This window comes from Topomyia yanbarensis, chromosome 3 (genome assembly GCF_030247195.1).
Source record: "Topomyia yanbarensis strain Yona2022 chromosome 3, ASM3024719v1, whole genome shotgun sequence".
Lineage (NCBI taxonomy): Eukaryota > Metazoa > Arthropoda > Insecta > Diptera > Culicidae > Topomyia > Topomyia yanbarensis.
The window spans coordinates 215,986,221-216,001,057 of NC_080672.1; positions in this window are offsets into that span (position 1 = coordinate 215,986,221).

The following is a 14,837-nucleotide window of genomic DNA, read 5'->3' on the forward strand; positions in this document are numbered from 1 at the left end:
CAAGACTACAAGCCTGAAAGTGGACCCCAAGCTCGAAAAGGTCCCCAAGCCCGAAAAAGGACACCAAGCCCGAAAGAGGATCCCAAGCTTAAAAAATGACCCCAAGCCTGACAAAGAACACCAAGTCCGAAAAAGGACCCCAAGCACGAAAAAGGATCTTAAACCCAAGCCAGAAAAAGGACCCCAAGCCCGAAAATGAACCCCAAGCCCGAAAAAGACAAGCCTGCAAAAGGACCCCAAGCCTGAATAAGTTTCCCAAGCCCGAAAATGGACCCCAAGCCCAAAAAAGGACCCCACGCCCGAAAAAAAGAACTCCAAGCCCGAAAAAGGACATCAAGTTCGAAAAAGGGCCCCAAGCCCGAAAAAGGACCCCAAGCTTGAAAAGGACCCCAAGTTTGAAAATGACATCAATATCGAAAAAGTACCCCAAATCCGCAAAAGGCCCCCAAGCCCGAAAAGGCCCTCAAGCCCGTAAAAAGGACGACAAGCCCAAAAAAGAATCCCAAGCCCGAAAAAGACACCAAGCCCAAAAAAGCACCCCAAGCTCGAAAAAGGACCCCAAGCCCAACAAAGAAACCCAAGCCCGAAAAAGGACCCCAAGCACAAAAACGATCCCAAACCCAAAATGGACCCCAAATCCGAAAATGGGACCCTAGACCTAAAAAGTACCCCAAGCCCGTAAAAGGAACATATGTCCGAAAAGGGACCACAAGACTACAAGCCTGAAAGTGGACCCCAAGCTCGAAAGAGGATCCCAAGCTTAAAAAATGACCCCAAGCCTGACAAAGAACACCAAGTCCGAAAAAGGACCCCAAGCACGAAAAAGGATCTTAAACCCAATAAGGACCCCAAGCCCGAAAAAGGGGCCCAAGCCAGAAAAAGGACCCCAAGCCCGAAAATGAACCCCAAGCCCGAAAAAGACAAGCCTGCAAAAGGACCCCAAGCCTGAATAAGTTTCCCAAGCCCCAAAAATGGACCCCAAGCCCAAAAAAGGACCCCACGCCCGAAAAAGACCCCAAGCCTGAATAAGCTTCCAAGCCCGAAAAAGGACGACAAGCCCAAAAAAGGACCCTAATCCCGAAAATGTCAACAAGACCGAAAGAGGACCCCAAGCCTGATAAAGCAGGGTCCGCCCAAAGAACAACTACAAGCCCGAAAAAGACCCCAAGCCCGAAAAAGACCACAAGCCAGAGAAAGGACCCCAAGCCAAAAAAAAAACGCCTCAAGCCCGAAAAATGACGACAAGACTAAAAGCTTGAAAGAGTACCCCAAGTCCGAAAAGGACTACAATCCCGAAAAAGGACTACAAGCCCGAAAAAGGACCCAAGCGTGAAAAAGACCCCAAGTCCGAAAAAGGACCCCAAGCCCGAAAAACGATCCCTAGCCTGAAAAAGAACCCCAAGCCCGAAAAAGACCACAAGCCCGAAAAAGGACCCCAAGCCTACAAAAGTACCTGAAGCCTGAAAAAGGACGACAAGCCCAAAAAGGACCCAGGCCCGAAAAAGGACACCAAGCCCGAAAGAGGAGCCCAAGCCCAATAAAGGGGCCGAAGCCCGTAAAAAATCACGAGCCCGCAAAAATGCACCTAGCCTGAACAAGCACACCAACCCTAAAACGGCCACTAAGCCAGAAAAAGGACCCCAAGCCCGAAAAACACACCAAGCATGAAAAGGACCCTAAGCCCGAAAAAGGACCCCAAGCCCAACAAAGAACTTCAAGCCCGAAAAAGGATCCTAAGCCCAAATAAGGATCCCAAGCCCGATAAAGTTCCACAAGCCCGAAAGAGGACCCCAAGCCCAAAAGAGGACCCTAAGATCGAAAAAGAACCCAAGCCTGAAAAAAGATCCCAATCTCAGAAAAGGACCACAAAACTGCAAGCTGAAAAGAGTACCCCATGCCCGAAAAAGGATCCCAAGCCCGAAAAAGAACTCCAAGCCCGAAAAAGGACATCAAGTTCGAAAAAGGGCCCCAAGCCCGAAAAAGGACCCCAAGCTTGAAAAGGACCCCAAGTTTGAAAATGACATCAAGATCGAAAAAGTACCCCAAATCCGAAAAAGGCACCCAAGCCCGAAAAGGCCCTCAAGCCCGAAAAAGGACGACAAGCCCAAAAAAGAATCCCAAGCCCGAAAAAGACACCAAGCCCAAAAAAGCACCCCAAGCTCGAAAAAGGACCCCAAGCCCGAAAAGGACTTCAAGCCCGAAAGAGGATCCCAAGCCTGAAAAAGGACCCCAATCCCAACAAAGAAACCCAAGCCCGAAAAAGGACCCCAAGCACAAAAACGATCCCAAACCCAAAATGGACCCCAAATCCGAAAATGGGACCCTAGCCCTAAAAAGTACCCCAAGCCCGTAAAAGGACCATATGTCCGAAAAGGGACCACAAGACTACAAGCCTGAAAGTGGACCCCAAGCTCGAAAAGGTCCCTAAGCCCGAAAAAGGACCTCAAGCCCGAAAGAGGATCCCAAGCTTAAAAAATGACCCCAAGCCTGACAAAGAACACCAAGTCCGAAAAAGGACCCCAAGCACGAAAAAGGATCTTAAACCCAATAAGGACCCCAAGCCCGAAAAAGGGGCCCAAGCCAGAAAAAGGACCCCAAGCCCGAAAATGAACCCCAAACCCGAAAGAGACAAGCCTGCAAAAGGACCCCAAGCCTGAATAAGTTTCCCAAGCCCGAAAATGGACCCCAAGCCCAAAAAAGGACCCCACGCCCGAAAAAGACCCCAAGCCTGAATAAGCTTCCAAGCCCGAAAAAGGACGACAAGCCCAAAAAAGGACCCTAATCCCGAAAATGTCAACAAGACCGAAAGAGGACCCCAAGCCTGATAAAGCAGGGTCCGCCCAAAGAACAACTACAAGCCCGAAAAAGACCCCAAGCCCGAAAAAGACCACAAGCCAGAGAAAAGACCCCAAGCCAAAAAAAACGCCTCAAGCCCGAAAAATGACGACAAGCATGATAAAGGACCCCAAGCCCGAAAAAGGAGCCCAAGTTCGAAAAACGACCCCAAGTCCGAAAAAAAACACAAGCCCGAAAAATCCCCAAGCCCGAAAACACCACAAGCCCGAAAAAGGACCCAAGAACGAAAAAGGACCCCAAGCTCGAAAAAGTGCCCAGAGCCTGAAAAAGACCACAAGCCCGAAAAAGGAAACCAAGCCCGAAAAAGGACGACAATCCCAAAAAAGGACCTCAAGCCAAAAAAAGACCCCAAGCCTGAAAAAGGACCCCAAGACCGAAAAGGACCCCAAGACCGAAATAGGACACCAAGCCCGAAAAAGCACCACAAGCCCGAAAAAGGACCTTATGCTCGAAAATGGACTACAAGCCCGACAAAGTACCACAAGACTACAAGATTGAAAAATTACCCCAAGCCCGAAAAAGGACCACAAGCCCGAAAAATGAACCCAAGCCCGAAAAACAACTACAAGCCCGAAAAAGGACTCCAAGCGCGAAAAGGACTACAAGCCCAGAAAAGGACCCATGCCCGGAGAAGACCCCAAGTCCGAAAAAGGATCCCAAACCTGAAAAAGAACCCCAAGCCCGAAAAAGATCCCAAGCCCGAAAAAGACCACAAGCCCGAAAAAGTACCCAAGCCAGAAAAAATACCCCAAGCCCAAAAAGGACTCCAAGCACGAAATAAGACACCAAGCCCGAAAAAGGACCCTAAGTTCGAAAAAGGACGTAAGCCTGAAAAAAATCCAAAGTCCGAAAAAGGACAACAAATCCACAAGCCTGAAAGAGGACCCCAAGCCTGAAGAGGACCCCAAGCCCAAAAAAAGGACCCCAAGCCTGAAAATGGACCGCAAGCCCCGGAAAAGGAACCCAAGCCAGAAAAGGGACCCCAAGCCCGAAAAAGACCCCTAACCCGAAAAAGGACACCAAGCCCGACAAAGAACCCCAAGCCCGAAAAAGGACCCCGAGCCCGAAAAAGGATCCCATGTTTCAAAAACGACCCCAAGCCCGAAAAAGGACCCCAAGCCCCGGAAAAGGAACCCAAGCCTGAAAAGGGATGCCAAGCCCGAAAAAGAACCCCAAGCCCGAAAAAGAACCTCAAGTTCGATAAAGAACCCAAGCCTGAAAAAAGATCCCAAGCCTGAAAATGACAACAAATCTTCAAGCTTAAAAGAGGACCCCAAGCCCGGAAAGGACCCCAAGCCCCGGAAAAGGAATACAAGCGAGAAAAGGGACCCCCAACACAAAAAAGTTTCCGAAGCCCGAAAAAAGATCACGAGCCCGCAAAAGTGCACCAAGCCTGAAAAAGCACACCAACCCGAAAAAGGACACGAAGGCCGAAAAAAAAGGACAAGCACAAAAAATGACCCCAAGCCCGAAAAAGACCGTAAGCCCGAAAAAAGATCCCAAACCCAAAAAGGACTACAAGCCCGAAGAAGGACCCCAAGCCCGGAAAAGACCCCAAGTTCGAAAAAGACTCCAAGATCGAAAAAGACCCCAAGCCCGAAAAAAGACCACAAACCCGAAAAAGTAACTTCAGCCCGAAAAAGGACTTCAAGCTCGAAAAAGACATTTAGCTCGAAAAGCACCCCAAGCCCGAAAAAGACCCCAAGCCCAAAAAAGGACCCCAAGTTCGAAAAAGGACCCCAAGCCCGAAAAAGACCCCAAGACCAAAAAAGTACCTCAAGCCCGAAAAAGGACCCCAATCCCGAAAAAGACCCCAAGCCCGAAAAAGGAGGCCTAGCCCGAAGAAAAGCCGAAGCCCGAAAAAGCACCCCAAGCCCGAAAAAGGACAACAAGCCCTTAAAAGGACACCAAGCCCGAAAAAGGACCCCAAGCCCGCAAAAGCACCACAAGCCCGAAATAGGACACCAAGCCCGAAAAAGGACCCCAAGCCCGAAAAAGGACCCAAACCCGAATAAGACCCCAAGTCCGAAATGGACCCCAAACCCGAAAAAGATCCCAAGCCCGAAAAAGACCACAACCCCGAAAAAGGAAACCCCCAAGCCTAAAAAAGTAACTGAAGCCTGAAAAAGGACGACAAGCCCAAAAAGGACCCCAAGCCCGAAAAAGGACACCAAGCCCGAAAAAGGACCCCAAGCTCGAAAAAGAACCTAAGCCTGAGAAAAGATCCCAAGCCCGAAAATGGACAACAAATCTACAAGCCGGAAAAAGGACCCCGAAAAGGACCCCAAGCCCGAAAAGGACCCCAAGCCCGAATAAGAACCACAAGCCCGAAAAAGGACCGAAAAAGGAACCCAAGCCAGAAAAGGGACCCCAAGTACAAAAAAGGAACCCTAGCCCAAAAAAGGACACCAGGCCCGACAAAGAACCCCAAGGCCGAAAAGGGACCCCAAGCCTGAAAAAGGATCCCACGTTTCAAAAATGAACCCAAGCCCGAAAAAGGACCCCAAGCCCCGGAAAAGGAACCCAAGCCTGAAAAGGGACCCCAAGCCCGAAAAAGGACCCCAAGCCCGAATAAGGACCCCAAGCCCGAAAAAGGACCCCAAGTTCGAAAAAGAACCCAAGTCTGAAAAAATATCCCAAGCCCGAAAAAAACAACAAATCTACAAGCTTAACAGAGGACCCCTAGCCCGAAAAGGACCCCAAGCCCGAAAAAGGACTCCAAGCCCCGCAAAAGTAACCCAAGCCGGAAAAAGGACCCCAAGCCCAGCAAAGGATCCTAAGCCCGAAAAAAGATCACGTGCATGCAAAAGTGCACCAAGCCTGAAAAAGCACAACAACCCTAGAAAGGACACCAAGCCCGAAAAAGGACAAGCCCAAAAAGGACCCCAAGCCCGAAAAAGTACCTCAAGCCCAAAAAGGACCCCAAGCCCGAAAAATGATCCCAAGCCCGAAAAAGGACCCCAAGCCCAAAAAAGACCCCAAGTTCGAAAAAAGATCACGAGCCCGCAAAAGTGCACCAAGCCTGAAAAACACACTAAGCCAGAAAAAGGACCCCAAGCCCGAAAAAACACATCAATCATGAAAAGGACCCTAAGCCCGAAAAAGGACCCCAAGCCCAACAAAGAACTTCAAACCCGAAAAAAGATCCTAAGCGCAAATAAGGATCCCAAGCCCGAAAAAAGACCACAAACCCAACAGAGGACCCCAAGCCAGAAAGAGGACCCTAAGATCGAAAAAGAACCCAAGACTGAAAAAAGATCCCACGCCCAAAAAAGGACCACAAAACTACAAGCTGGAAAGAGGACCCCAAGCACGAAAAGGGATCCCAAGCCCGAAAAAGAACTCCAAGCCACAAAAAGGTACCCAAGCCCGAAAAAGGACCCCAAGCCCGAAAAGTGTCCCAAGTTCGAAAAGGACCCCAAGCCCGAAAAAATATTTCAAGCCCGAAAAAGGACCCCAAGATAGAAAAAGGACCCCAAACCCGAAAAAGAACCCCAAGCCCGAAAAAGGACCCAAAGCCCGAAAAATACCCCAAGCCCAAAAAAGGACTCCAATCCCGAAAAGGACTCCAAGCTTGAAAATGGTACTCAAGCCCGAAAAAGGACCCCAAGCCCGAAAAGGAACCCCAAGAACGAAAAATGTCACAAATTCGGAAAGGACCCGAAGCCCGGAAAAGGATTACAAGCCCGAAAAAGTACCTCAAGCCCGAAAAAGGTCCCCAAACCCGAAAAAGGACCCCAAGCCCGAAAAAGACCCCAAGCCCAAAAAAGAACTCCAATCCCGAAAAGGACTCCAAGCCCGAAACAGGTACCTAAGCCCGAATAAGGATCCCAAACCCGAAAAAGGTCCCAAGCCCGAAAAGTGTCCCAAGTTCGGAAAAGACCCCAAGCCCGAAAAAATGACCCCAAGCCCGAAAAATGATACCATCCCCGAAAAAGGACCCCAAGCCCGATAAAGTCCACAAGCACGAAAACGGACCCCAAGCCCGAAAAATACCATAAGCCCGATGAAGGACCACAAGACTACAAGGCTGAAAAAGGACCCCAAGCCTAAAAAAGGACCTCAAGCCGAAAAAGGAACCCAAGCCCGAAAAAGGACCCCAAGCTTGAAAAAGCACCCCAAGCCCGAAAAAAGGACTCCAATCCCGAAACGGACTCCAAGCCCGAAAAAGGTACCTAAGTCCGAAAAAGGACCCCAAGCGCGAAGAAGAACCCCAAGCCCGAAAAGTGTCCCAAGTTTGAAATAATCATTGCCCCCCTGGTTATAAGCCATTATGACCCCAAGATCGAAAAAGGACCCCAAACTCAAAAAAGACCCCAAACCCGAAAAAAGACCCCAAATCCGAAAAAAGTCCCCAAGCCCGAAAAAGGCCACCAAGCCCGCAAAAGGACCCCAATCCCGCAAAAGAACCACAAGCCCGAAATAGGACACTAACCCCGAAAACGACCCCAAGCCTGAAAAAGGATCCCAAGCCCGTAAAAGGACCCCAAACCCGAAAATGGACCCCAAGCCCGAAGAAGGACTCCAAGCCCGTAAAAGGATCCCAAGCCCGAAAAAGGACCCCAAGCCCGAAAAATGGCCCCAAGCCTGAAAACGCACCCTAAGCACGAAAAAGCACGACAAGCCTAAATAATGACCCCAGGCCCGAAAAAGACCCCAAGGCCCGAAAAAGACCCCAAGGCCCGAAAAAGGATCCCAACCTCGAAAGAGCACTCCAAGCACGAAAAAGGACTCCAAGTTCGAAAAGGACCCCAAGCCCAAAAAAGGACTTCAAGCCAGATAAAGTACCTCAAGCCCGAAAAAGGACCCTAAGCCAGGAAAAGGACCCCACGCCTAAAAAAGGACCCCAAGCCCGAAAAAGACCCCAAGCCCAAAAAAGGACTCCAATCCCGAAAAGGACTCCAAGCCCCAAAAAGGTACCCAAGCCCGAAAAAGAACCCCAAGCCCGCAAAGTGTCCCAAGTTCGAAAAGGACCCCAAGCTAGAAAAAGGAGTTCAAGCCCGAAAAAGTACCTCAAGCCCGAAAAAGGACCCCAAACCAGGAAAAGGACCCCAAGCCCGAAAAGGACCCCAAGCCCGAAAAAGACCCCAAGCCCAAAAAAAGACTCCAATCCCGAAAAGGACTCCAAGCCCGAAAAAGGTACCCAAGCCCGAAAAAGGACCACAAGCCCGAAAAAGAACCCCAAGAACGAAAAGTGTCCCAAGTTAGAAAAGGACCCGAAGCCCGAAAAAGGATTTCAAGCCCGAAAAAGTACCTCAAGCCCGAAAAAGGACCCCAAGCCAGAAAAAGGACCCCAAACCCAAAAAAGGACCCCAAGCCCGAAAAAGACCCCAAGGTCCGAAGAAGGATCCCAACCTCGAAAAAAGACCCCAAGCACGAAAAAGGACTCCAAGTTCGAAAAGGACCCCAAGCCCGAAAAAGCACTTCAAGCCCGATAAAGTACCTCAAGCCCGAAAAAGGACCCCAAGCCAGGAAAAGGACCCCAAGCCCGAAAAAGACCCCAAGCCCAAAAAAGAACTCCAATCCCGAAAAGGACTCCAAGCCCCAAAAAGGTACCCTAGACCGAAAAAGGACCCCAAGCTCGAAAAGTGTCCCAAGTTCGAAAAGGACCCCAAGCTCGAAAAAAGGATTTCAAGCCCGAAAAAGTACCTCAAGCCCGAAAAAGAACCGCAAACCAGAAAAAGGACCCCAAGCCCGAAAAAGGACCCCAAGCCCAAAACAGGACTCGAATCCCGAAAAGGACTCCAAGCCCGAAAAAGGTACCCAAGCCCAAAAAAGGACCCCAAGCCCGAAAAAGAACCCCAAAAACGAAAAGTTTCCTAAGTTCGAAAAGGACCCGAAGCCCGAAAAAGGATTTCAAGCCCGAAAAAGTACCTCAAGCCCGAAAAAGGACCCCAAGCCAGAAAAAGGACCCCAAACCCAAAAAAGGACCCTAAGCCGGAAAAGACCCCAAGCCCAAAAAAGGACTCCAATCCCGAAAAGGACTCCAAGTCCGAAAAAGTTACCCAAGTCCGAAAAAGGACCCCAAGCCCGCAAAAGGACCCCAAGCCCGAAAAAGGACTCTAAGACCGATAAAGACTACAAGCACGAAAAAGGACCCCAATCCCGAAAAAGACCATAAGCCCGATAAAGGACCACAAGACTACAAGCCAGAAAAAGGACCTCAACCTCGAAAAAGGACCACAAGCCCGAAAAAGGACCCCATGCCTGAAAAAGCATCCCAAGCCCGAAAAAAGGACTTCAAGCCCGAAAAAGGACCCTGTTCCGACTGCACTGTACCAGATGGGGTATGTTCGGACTAGCGACAGCGAACTTGTCAAACGACTGACGTCTCATCGCGATACGAACCGACTGTCAAGAGATGACTGGAGATCTAGAAAGATCGGCGAACACGTGGGGACTCTAGCATCTGAATATTTGCCTATTTAATTTTTCTGGAATAGATTATTATTTTGCAGCCTTCATTGTTGTATATTGCGTTGAATTTGGTAGTGTTCAGTACGCTGCAGGTACAGGTAAAATAAGCCACCGAATTAAATTAGGCAGCAGAAAATGTATACCATTTTCATTGCCCCCAGGTTATAAGCCATTATATAGGGAGATTATTAAGTTAACTGAAGTGTGAATTGCTCAGGAGACTAACGTAAGTCGATAATAATATGTATTTATTTATTTATTTATATATAGGTCTTCGACTATTAATCGCACAGACTGGCTTATCAACTAATCCTAATACTAAAAGTACATCTTGCAACATTAAAATCGAAAAAACATAAAACTTGATTAAACACACGACAACATACATTTAACGGGTTGTTTCGTCCGAATTGTGTACGGCACAACGGTAAACGGAAAAAGTCCACTTGGCGTGTTTGTCTTCTAGGTGCATTGAAATTATGTTGACCCAAGAGTTGGCTGCTTTCAATGTTCCCGTCCAGGATGTCGAAAATAAGCATTCGTTGATGTTTTATTCTCCTGTCAGCAAGCGTAGGCAGGTGGATTAATGCGCAACGTTGCACATACGGCGGTAAACGAACTGGGTCGGTACAAGGTAAAAGGCGAAGAGCATACCTGATGAAACATTTCTGCACCCTCTCAATGCTGTTAATGTGGACACCGTGATAAGGAGCCCAAACAGGAACGGCATGCTCCAAGATGCTGCGTACAAGCGAACAATAAAGCGTTTTCAAACTGTACACATTCTGGAACGACTGAGTGTTTCGCCTTAAAAATCCTAACATGCAGAAAGCCTTGGCGGTAGTAGACGCTACATGCTCGGAGAAAGTTAACTTGCTGTCCAAATAAACTCCCAAATCTTTGACGACGAAGTTGCGGTGTACGTTGGCTGACGACATTTTATAGTTAAACATGTTCGGTGATAGGATCCGAGTGAATGTAATCACGCTGCATTTTTCTATATTCACCTCCATTCCATTGATGGTGCACCAATTTAACAAAGCGTCAATGTCTAGCTGAAGTAATTTACAATCCTCCAAAGATTTTATAAGTCGGTAGAATTTCAAATCATCGGCAAACATAGATTTCGGAGATTTCAAAACCGTGCCAAGATCATTTATAAACAAAATGAAGAGCAATGGTCCAAGATGGCTGCCTTGTGGCACACCAGAACAGATATCAAAAGGCGTAGAAAGTGTATCGCCTAATCGAACAAAGGCGCTTCGTCCTGCGAGATAAGAAGCAATCCAATCCGTTAACCAGTCCGGAAATCCAATGCGTTTAAGCTTCTTGACAGCAAGGCTATGCGAAACACGGTCGAAGGCCTTTGACAAGTCAACATAAATGGAATCAACTTGTTGTCGCTTGTCAAGTTTGTCGATGATGGTGGATGCATACGCCATAAGGTTTGTGGTTGTAGATCGTTTACTGACGAAGCCATGTTGTTCCTCAACGATTATATGACGCACGGACTGATAAACAATGTCGTATATCAATCGTTCAAATACCTTCGGGAGGCAGCTGAGAATCGATATCGCCCGATAGTTCTCCACATCATGAACGCTACCACTCTTGTGCACAGGTGTGATAGCAGCAGATTTCCAGTAACTAGGAAAAACAGCGTCAGTCAACGATCGATTGAAAATAACGGACACTGGCAATGCGAGAGAGTCCGCACAGTTTTGGATGAACGATGGTGGTAAATGATCGGGTCCCGCTCCTTTGGACGCATCTAAAGACTGCAACTTGACGAGAACATCCTCACGAGAGGAAATAATATGAGATAAATTCAGGTTGTACAGCGGCAAAATGTTCAGGTACGATTCCAACAAAAGTGGTGAGTTATTACTTAACACGCTTTGGAAGAAAGTCGAGAACATGTTTGCGGCATCCAATGACGTAGCAGCCGAACTTCCTTTATAGCGAACATTAAGGGGTATTCCTTTCGAGCTCCTACGACTGATGACGAACAACCAGAAGGATTTAGGATCACGTTGAATATTGCTTTCGATGCGTTGAATATAGTTGCGATAGCATTGTGCATGCAAATTGTTGTATTGACCCTCCAAATCACGGAGTTCGGCTTTGTGCAATGTGCTCCTGGACTTCAGGTATCTTTTCCTCGCTTTCCTTACACGGTTTTTAAAGTTTTTCAATTCCGCATCAAACCATGGCTGATTCTCCCTTCTCCTAGTACGCGCTCTAATTGGAACAATTCGTCGCATTATTTCGTAAAGTGTGTCATAAAACACAGTGACAGCATCATCAACCGAACCAGCAGTAAGAATTTCGTCCCATTGAATATTCACTACCTCAGAATTCAACGCTGAAAGATCACACCGATTGAAGTCAAAATCGCAATCGACTGCAGTATCGACACATTCCGTATCCAAATCTAATATCATTATGAACGGTCTGTGATGTGAATCAACTCTCATCAACGGCAAAGGGGGCTCAGTTAGCTCAAACATGCTCGGCTCATTAACAAAAGCAAGATCAAGTAATCTATTGTTGTCATTTTCGAGATAATTGATTTGTTTCAATCCGGAAGAAACAACAAATTCAACAAGAGACACTTCTCGTTCAGAGGTTGCATTGCTGGGTAGAAAAGCACCTATATCATTCTGATTCCTATACTTACAGTAATAAAACTATTATAGCTTTGAGTTTCTCAAACATAAACGGTTGCTGCAAAGGGCTTCTTTCATTTCAACATTCTCAAAGGTTATGGTCGGTCGCAACTGTTCGGAATGGCGACAAGTAGAAATATGACCGAAGGATCAATTGATGAAGCGGACGGGCATGATTGCGGTGGGTGTACCGAGCCAAACTCAGCCGACACGGGTATGGTACAGTGCGACGAATGCCTTGTCTGGTACCACCTTATGTGCGCCGGAGTGTCTCCGGGGCTATCGAGCCGCCCGTGGTACTGCTCAAATTGCCCTACCATCCCAGCGAATAAAAAGGGTGAAAAAAGTCCGCCAAAACGAAACCTAAGATCGATCCGGATGTAAAGAGCAATACAAGTCGCAAATTGACCCGACCCGGTCATCCAGTTGTCATTGTCGAAAAAATCCCACCAAATCCGCAAACCCCTTTGAAAATTCCGTCTGTTCTGAAATCCGCTAGCCAGCTTACGAGTTCGGTGCGATCTACACCATCATCAGCTCGTGCTCGAAATCAATTAGCCTTGAAGCGATTGGAAGAGGAGAACAAGTTGGCGGAGGAAAAGTTCAAGGAAAAGGAATGACGCCTGGCGGAAGATAAGGCAATTCAGGACAGAGAACGGGAGCTAAGAAAACAAAAGATAGAGCTGAAAGAGCAGTACGTGAAAAAATTGCTCCTGTTGGAAGAAACTGCGATTGTGGACGAACGCAATAGCGAACACAGTTCGTTGCACGGCTCAGAGCTGGTGCAAGAGTGGTTGAAAGACCAGCGTGAACGGCAAAAAGGAGGGCTTCTGTTGGTCGACGAGGAATCGGTTACAGATCATGAGGGGCTATCGAATCGACGTGCGCAACGCCATTCAGCCGTGAACCAATAGTGCGACGGTGATAACGATACTGATGCAGGGCAAAACGGGCAATTGAACGAAATTTCCAAACGAAGCCCAGTACTACCGCGCCTAAACCCACGGCCACCTTTATTAACAGAAGAAACCGGGATTGTTCTGACTAGTAAGATTGCCGCAAGAAAGGTTTGGCCGAAGATAGTAACCACCAGTGGCCCATCTTTTTTAGCAGCTTTGAGCTGGCGAACAAAACATGCGGCCTTACAAACGTGGATAACATTATTCGCATGCGAGACTGCCTTCAAGGAGAAGCCAGAAAAAGAGTCGCTACAAAATTAATGTTCTCCGAAAGCGTACCGTCAATTATAGAAAAGCTGAGGCGTTTCTACGGTCGACCACAAATGATTGTGAAGGGCCTCTTGGAAAAAGTTAGCAGGTTGGACGCACCGGGTCCAGAATACCTGGATGCCCTGAGAGATTTTGGTATAGCCGTGCTTTAGTTGCGCGACCATTTAGTAGAGGCCAAGCTCCACAGTCATTTGGCAAATCCTTCATTGATGGAAGATCTTATTGAGAAACTGCCTGCCATGCATAAGATGCAGTGGGTCGGATTTCAGCGAGCATATACAGAGCCAACGCTTAAGGAATCGCCGGTTTCATGGACATTTTGGTCGCGGACGCAAGCGAGGTGATCAACGCGAGAAAGAAGAAACCCAACCAATAGTGGGGAAAGCAAGCTCGGAAAGGGCACGTTAATGCTCATAGAAGCGGTGGCGGGGATGAGAATCCACCACGTCAGCCCTGCCCGGCCTGCGGGAAAGTCGATCATTGTGTGAAAAGTTTCATCAAATGAACATGTTATCACGCCTAGAGGTGACAGAGAAGGCAAAACTTTGCGAGATATGCCTGTTCAATTACGGTAAATGGAAGTGTAGATCAAGAATACGATGCAATGTGGATGGCTGTCGTGAGTTGCATAATCCACTTTTACATCAAGCGAAGGAAGGCTCGCAAGTCTTGCAGCGCACAGTGACAGCGCAGTGTAATACACACGGACATGTAAGCAGATCAGTGTTGTTTAAGATAATTCCTATAACGCTGTATAGTGGTTAACACACACTCTACACCTACGCCTTCCTTGACGAAGGATCATCATTGACGCTTGTCTAGATGAGCGTGGCGAAAAAATTGGGTATAAAAGGCGAACCTGAACCGTTGAAACTGATCTGGACATCCAATGTAGCGCGTACAGAGAGGTCATCCAAACGAGTGGATATCACAATCTCGGCTCGAGGTAGTCATCAGCAACACTGTTTAAAAGGGGCTCACACAGTAAAAGACTTACACCTACCAAAACAAAGTCTAGCAGTCTTGGATCTTGTTGAACATTTTACTCATCTTCAGGGTCTACCAATTCTTTCATACGTTGATGCAGAACCGAAAGTACTGATTGGGTTGCAGAATCTAGAACTGTTTGCGCCACTCGAAACTCGCGTTGGTCAACCTGGCGACCCCGTGGCCGTTCGAAGTACACTCGGTTGGGCTGTGTGCGGTCCAAGTGAGAGCGTGCTGATGGAAAGCGGGTTTCACGGACTCCACGATTGCCAGCGAGTAATTGACGACGAGCTCAATGAGCTGATGCGACAACAATACTTGTTAGAAGAGACCCCTCCCGCTTCCAGAATCAACGGACGACATCCGAGCCCGAGAGATACTGGAGCAAACGACACGACTTATTTGGACTTATTTGGAAGAGCGACGACTTCTAATTTCCGGACAGCTGGGGCATGGCAGTGCGCAGATCTCGAAGTTAAGCTAACAAAAGATCTAGAACTACGCGAAAACATTTTCCAGCAAATTCGAGAATACTTGGCGAAAGGGTACGCACATAAAGCAACTGAAAGCGAGTTGGATGCGGCTAATCCTAAACGCGTGTGGTATTTGCGATTAACGAAAAGAAGCGGCTTGTATGGGACGCTGCAGCCCGAGTTGAAGGCGTGTCGCTGAATTCGCA